This window comes from Enhydra lutris, unplaced genomic scaffold (genome assembly GCF_002288905.1).
Source record: "Enhydra lutris kenyoni isolate GAN:26980312 unplaced genomic scaffold, ASM228890v2 scaffoldscaffold32, whole genome shotgun sequence".
NCBI classification, from domain to species: domain Eukaryota; kingdom Metazoa; phylum Chordata; class Mammalia; order Carnivora; family Mustelidae; genus Enhydra; species Enhydra lutris.
The window spans coordinates 3,614,721-3,622,398 of NW_019154116.1; positions in this window are offsets into that span (position 1 = coordinate 3,614,721).

Sequence of the window (7,678 nt, forward strand, 5' to 3'; positions counted from 1 at the left end):
ATGACACAAAGCATTCTTCTGTGGTGACAGTCTTCCCGCAAATGTGCTACTCTGGGGGTCTGAAAGCCTAGAAATAGAGACCATATAGCTGGACCCTATAACAGCCAGCACAGGACAGACAGCATGCACTCATCACCACCAGGAAAGAAGAGGAAGGAGAAAGAGAGAAGAGAATAAGGAAGGAAGGGAGGGAGGGAGGGAGGGAGGATGGAGAGAGGGAGGGAGGGACGAAGGAAGGAAAGAACGAAGAGAGAAAAAGAAAGAAAAGAGAAAGAAAGAAAGAAAGAAAGGAAGAAAGAAAGAAAAAAAGAAAGAAAGAAAGAAAGAAAGAAAGAAAAAATAAAATATATGGCTGTTAAAGTTAATAATTACAAACTTGCAAACATTCCTTTCCAATGGTTGGTGACTCCCTCACACTGCGAGTTGGGGTCTGCCCCCGCACGAAGGAAACCAGAACTCACTTCCCAGACCCACCCTCAGCGAGGAGGCCAGCACTATCTCCTCCGGTCAGCGTATTTGAATAGGCATGATTAGGCTTCTCTTCAGGAACTAGAGAATCTAGAAAGTAGATAGATGCCTTGTGGATTCCAATCCAGTGACGGGGAGAGCAGAGCCCCAGGTCCAGCCATGGTGTCCGTGCTGAGCCCCAGCAGGGCTGTGTCTGTGGTGGGCAGTGGGCCTTCCGCTGGAAACTCACGCAGTGTCCATGGGCAGTTCTCCTCTCTGCAACATCTCAAAGGAGGCTTCTCCGGCCCTGTGCAACACTGAGTGTCTCTACCCTGTTTCAATATTTTTTCCCCCCGTTTAAACTATCTAGAAGTGATTGGTTACATGTCACCAACAGCCCCAATGGCATTACACATGATAAAGAAAATGCAATGCCATTAAAGCTGTAATAGATTCAAGCAGGCTTCTTCAGTGGATGCAAAACTGATGAGCGGAGGTTTAATAAATAATAACTATGTACATACACTCAAAATTATTTGTTAATTACAAACAGAATAATAGCTTTACAATGGGTTACCCTAGCACAGACTTAACCAAATAATCTCAATTAACATCTCCAATAATGGGACAAACAGACAACATAGGCCTACAGACATGGTGCTCTGAGAAGGAAGCATTACTTCTGTAGTACTCTTACGAAAACAAAAAAAAACAACAAGAATGTAACCTGAATTCAGTCGTGAGGAAGTATGCAACAAACCCAACTTCTACAAAATAACTAAGCTGAATTTTTCATGTCAAGATCACAGAGGACAAAGGGAGAATGAGTGTATTTTCTGGATTAAAGAGGACTAAATATCCATTTCCACAGCCCAATGCAATGCAGTGTTCTTAGTTGGTTCCTACAGTAGAAAAAAGAAAGGTAATTATGGTGAACATCATTGGGAAAATTAGTACAATTTGAATATGAACTGTGAATTCAGGGATACATGGACAGTGTTATATCCCCGTTACTTTTCTAGATTTGGATTCATCCTCTGTGGTCTGTAAAGCCCTTCAGCTGAGAAGATGCACTGTGTTGAGACCTTTATTTAGTGGAAATGCTGGAGATGAGAATTCTACATCTCAACCCTGAAAATTCTAGCGTGCCCATATTTCCTCTAAATTCTGCTCATAAAATGCCTTGTTCTTGCTTTGTCTCATTACAGAGCTAATAGAAGCCAGCTGAATGCTCAGCATTCTGCCTCAAAATACGATTGTTCAAATCCAAATGTTTATTCAGTACATTTGCTGGCTTGACTTTCCACACATGATGGTTTTACAAATTGGCCCACCACTCCATGACATGGGCCACCATGATTTCAGCCTCCTAAGAAACTCCATCTAATTTTTCCAGTCTTGTCCTCCTCTCAGTCCTGGGGGCAGGAGGCTCTCCAGATTTGTGTTATGGAAGTCCTTCTTCTACCCAGCAATTTCTGCAGTAGTTACCTACTGTCCTGAAAAGGAGGTTTTGCAAACGATCCTAACATGCAATGCTGGAAAGCAGTTTATTATTTGCTCACATGTTGATGGTCAGCTGGAGAGATGTACTGATCCCAGAGGAGCTCCTGGTCAGTGCCTTGGAGCCCAGGCCATCTCACATGCTGGGGGTCAGCAGGCTGCTGTCAGTCTATGACTGCTTCAGCGAGGATCATCAGCGTGACTGGGATCTGAGCCATGGGTCCCTCAGCTCCCTAGAGCCCTCCATGTTACCACAGTGAATTCAGAGATCGAAAGGATAGCCTTTGTAATCACGCAGGAGTGCACTTGGAAATTCGCATATACTGTGCAGCTCAGTACTCACCCAAAATTGGTCAAAATAAGTCACACGGCTATGTCCAAAGCAAAACAGGACAGAAATGAAGTTATAGGGAGTGGATACAGGAAGACTCCTAGTTGGGATCTTTGTTCAATCAACCTACTGTAGAGAGTGACCTAATTAGCAATGAAGAAACAATTGCAAATCAAGGGGAAATGCAACATTTGCACAGGGAGCACCTGGTAAATGCTGTATCTATACAGAATACAACATTTGTGGGGTGCCTGGGTGGCTCAGTGGGTCAAAGCCTCTGCCTTCCGCTCAGGTCATGATCCTCGGGTCCTGGGATCGAGCCCCCCATGGGGCTCTCTGCTCAGCGGGGAGCTTGCTTCCTCCTCTCCATCTCTCTCCCTCTGTCTACCTCTCTGCCTACTTGTAATCTCTGTCTGTCAAATAAATAAATAAAATCTTTAAAAAAAAAGAATAGAACATTTGCACAGGGAGCACCTGGTAAATCCAGTATCTACATAGAAAAAAAAAATTGGATCTTGGCCTCTACCTCCCAACAAAGACATAAATTAAGTTGAATTGGACCATAGACTTGAATGTGGAAGATAAAACAAGGAAGCTTCCAGATACATTCCCTTTGATTTATGTTCAAACTTCTGGGAGTTGCCTTTGAAAACACAGATCAGTTCATCAAAGCTCCTTCCTCTGAAATGTGAAATGTCCCTACTGTCTTCAAAATAAATTTCAATACTTTAGCTTAAACCCCTTGGAAACCTGACCTCCAGCCCCATCCCGAAGGGGAGCCCCTCCCCACGACCTCATGTGATCATGGCACTGGAAAGAAAGCCTGTTTCCTCCTTTGCCTGGTTGCTCTGTCCTCTCCACAGTCTTTAATAGGTGGGATGTTAATTACAAAGTTCAGAAGATATTAAGCCATTGAAACATGCCAGTGTCCCCAAATCAGGGGCAAAATTAATTTCCTTGTCCTCTGTGCCCTCCTTAATTTTATTCAGAGTCACGTTGTTCCCTCCTGGCCTCTGTGGGCACACACTGTGACTCATACTGCCTCCCAGGCTAGGCACCTCCTGTTTCCTGCCTGGCTCACAGTGCCTGTCGGGGGAAGGAACCGGTGGAAAACCATGAGGGTAGGGAGCTTGGAATCCGACAAGGTCTCAGGGCCAGAAAATGTGTAAGTTAATTTTTGCTGCAAAATAAAGGAACAGTTACCAAGGGGCATTACTGGGCCAAATGCCAATCAATGATATGCCAGTGTGAGCGAGTTTCATTCTTGGTCATCCTAAACCGTCGCTTTTTCGTGGCCTTCCACTTTACAAGGCTTGCGCAAGTTTACTTATCTCTTGTAGAAAATTATATCTCTGTCTTTCTATCTATTTATCTATTTTTAATTGCTGGTTACGTGCTCATAGAAGCCTCTTCTGTTGGCAACAACTTACACCTCTGCTAGTCCCAGCCATCTGAAATATATGTATATTCATTAAAATACATAATTGTAGAGGTAATATAGAACATTGAACTCTTTCCATTGCTAGGGACAGGAGACAAGGAAGGACATTAGATTCTTCATTGACCAAGTAATTAAAGTCTGATAATTGCTTAACCAGATTTTCCACTGAGTCTCTCATTTTCATTTTCATTGAAGGGATCAGTCCTATAAAAGCAGTGGAGAGTGTCCTTCTAGACCTTTCTAGACTTCATGGCTGAGCATGGCTGGGTGACCCAGAGAGGACGCTTTAAACCAATACAGAACGTTTTGCCGAGTACATGCCCACAGGTGCCTCTTCTGTTTACAGCTATGTACACCCCCACCAGCCCACGTAGCTGAAACAAGGAACTGGGGCTATGTTTGTGGCTTAGAATGAGCGAGATGTTGATTTCCCGCAGTGTTAATAGTCTTGAAATGATTTTTCAGACAACCCATGCCAAGGATTATTTATTTTTAGAGAAGTCTATATAGTATTGATTTTACCTTTGTTTTATTTTCTCCTCTATGTATGATTTAAACATAGGGAAAACCCAATATTTTAGAATCTGAGATAATTTATGTAGGATTTAGATTGAGGTCTACCTTGCTACACTCACTGGTTATGATTCAAATAGCAGCGCTTTTGTGGTCAAAGATTCAGATTGTTTTTCTCTCTAATTACTCATTTTGATTCATGGCCAGAAACTAGCCATGGGTGAGTATATGCAAAATAGAATTTGATGCTCGTGGACCCTGGGAGCATGATCCACAGAAAGTGTGGACCCTGGGAGTGGGTCCTGGGAGTGGGACCCACCAAGGGACGGTGCCAAACTCCTTTACTTTTAGGTACACTTCAAAGTCAATGCAAAGAAGCTTGACAGCCCCCGTAAAGCTGTTAGTTGGCTAAGCTATTATTGGAAGAGCCAGTACATGTCACTCATCTGTGGACCCAACAGCAGAGGCTGAGTTCCTGAAAACCGTAGAGGAATTGCTTTGGAAATCCCAGGAACTGTTGCCTAAAAACATAGTGCTGTGCTTAGAGGCATTCTCCCTCTTCCAAAATGAATTTTGAAGTTTTAGGACTGCTGTTTCAGAGGCCTTTCCTCCCCAGGGATTGGAAATCCACCTAGGTCTTCACATACAGTGAAATGGGAAAGAGTGTAACCACTTGCTATGCTGCAGAGACGCTGTCTGTATGCACAAAGCCCAAGAGGCTACAACTGGATCTGGAGGCTGGGTGGAAAGGGGGAAGTCAGCACAGGTGGGCAGACAGCAGCTCCATCGGAGGTTCGGATATGGCACCACATGGTCAGGGCGGAGCAGTCACCATCACTCTGGTGTTGACCTCACAAGTAAGGCTAGCATTAACAATCGCTGCTCCATGTTCAACTCTTGTTGGTTTGATAAAGAACAATTCTATCAAGGAAACACATCTGCTTGGGGTTCTTAGATGTAAACTAACCACAGATTACTCTGAGTTTAAAAAGCCCAAAGTAAATACAGATAGATTTCATGCTTCATGTGACCGTACGGAGCGTCAAAGGACTTGAAGTGATGTTTCCATCACCGTATGTAAGCCATCTGGACATTATCACATACATGGCAATTCTAAAGCACCAGTAGTTCTTGAACAGCTTTAAGGGATAATTTAAAATACCCTAGAAGATATATAAGGCCATGGATATGAATCCTTGCTTCTTCCAATTTATTGCTGAAAACCAAAACTGATGTAACAAGGAAAATAACCTTTACAATATAAAGAAGTTCTGGCCACATGGATATGGGCAGAAATTGACAAGATCACACTGCATGAGCTATCCATGCATTCTGAAACTGGTTTTAAAAGAAACAAACTTTCAAATCAATGAGTTGATACGCACATGAAGAGCACCAGAATCAATAACCCATGTCAACAGGAACTGCGGTGAGGGGCTGGGAGGGGCTTAAGCTCTGTTCACATAAATAACAGTATAATGAAGTTGCCCAAAGAGCTGGTACAGAGGTGCTGGGAGGGTTCGGGCTTTGCGGGGGAGAGGGCTAGAGTGTGACTGACAGGAAACCGGAGCTAGCAGAGAAGCCGTGGGTCCTGCAGAGTCAGCCACTCAGGACAGCGCAACAGTGGTTTGGGATGGTTACCGTGGGAGAAGCCTTAACACCCACCTTAGGGAGGGGATCACTGTACCCATGTAAATCTCAGAGTCCGTGCTGGACGTGGAATGAACAGGTATGTGACCACAATTGGTAAAGTATTAAACACTACCTTAGTCAAAGTTGTTGACTCACGGAATATCCTCAGATTCTGAGGGGTAGTGCTGAAGTGATGTGCCACCAGCAGGCTTGCTCCCTCCAGGGTCCTATGCATATGGCACCATAGCGATGAATGTGTCCGGGAACTTAAGTCTCTTTCACTCCAGAAGGATTTCAGGCACCAGCAGGCAGCGGGCTTTGTCCTTAGTTGGTCCAGGTGGGACTTTACAGTTTACAAACTTGCCCTGAATTCTTCCAGGTTGTGATTCCATTTTGCACTTGGAATTTTCCTGGGTAAAAGAGAAGGAGTGATGTTAATGGTATACAGTTTGAGGTCTATCAGCCAAATTTCTGATGAATACTTTTTTTTTGCACACATTTTCTCATGCAATTCTTGGTTAGCGTCTTAGCAAAAGAAGAAAACGCCAGTGTCGCTGACAGGTCTCCAGCCTGCAATGAGACTAAGTCAATTTCCTATCAGTTTCAGAAGCTGCGTTCTTGTATCGAGTCTACATTTGAAGAGTTCACTTTAAAATTGTTTATTAGTATGAACAAATTAGACAAGCATGGTTGTAAATTACAAGTAAATTGAAATATTTAATTTGAATTAACTTTAATATAGAATTTTGTTCCACTCAATAATAACCACACTGGTTACATTTACATAACTCAGTTGGAACCATACTAGTTGTAAATGTCAGGTAAGGTGCCTAAGGAATGTCCCAGAGTCTGACAAAGGCCTGAGCTGCAGACACACAGTGGCTGGCAATCTTCCCAGAGAGAAACTATTATTTGATATCTAAAAACCAAGAAGTGGGGTTTTGGGAAAAGAAGTTTCCAGCCTCTGGCTCCCCTGGGACCCTCCTAAGCCCTGCAGTGTGACCAGACAGAAAAAGCAAAGAGCCATGTGCCCTGGGATGTTTAAATTAAAATAAATTAAAAATAGAAGCTCCAGGGAGCTACAAATTGGAAGAAAAACTATTCCCAGATAATAAATATTTCAAAAATCTTAACAGAGGAAGCAAAATTGCCCTGCAAACAGAATTGGTAAAATCCCCTTTTTAATTTTAATATCAACCAAGGGAATTTGCAAAATCTGAGAAAACGTGCCTGGCCAAGTGTACAAGTGCTTGTGCACATGCACGAACACACGCACGCGTGCACTGGAAACGGGCGTCCCTGGCGGCTAGAGTGGAAGGGGGGATGCTGGGGAGCGAGTGGTTGCTAGTTCTGGATGTAGGCAGTTTGTGGGGAGATGCAGCGGCTGAGTGGAACGAAGACCGGACCTCCTCAGTTCTGCAATGGGTTAGCTTTGATCTGTGTTGAACTTGTTTCTCTGTGGTGCTGTTTCTCTGTAGTGTAGCAAATACACATTTTGCTACAACTGAGGAGCCAGATGTTAAATAACACTTTCTTTTGGTCTCAGCTGAGTCCACAAAGCTAAGAAAGATCTCAGGTATGCTACATCCTGAAGATGGATGGTGAACCGTGCATGCTGTATATGTGATAGCCCAAAACCATTCTGAGACCCTGAACTCACTCACCTCCAAAGTATAAAGGAGAATGTTAACAATTTACAGGAAAACAGACAGACTGAGGATTTACTGAGCAAAATTAGTGAAGTGTTATACATTCCTTTGCACCTTAAAACAAAGAGAGTCTTGGAGGGAACAAGCAGGCTTCTGCTGGAGTGG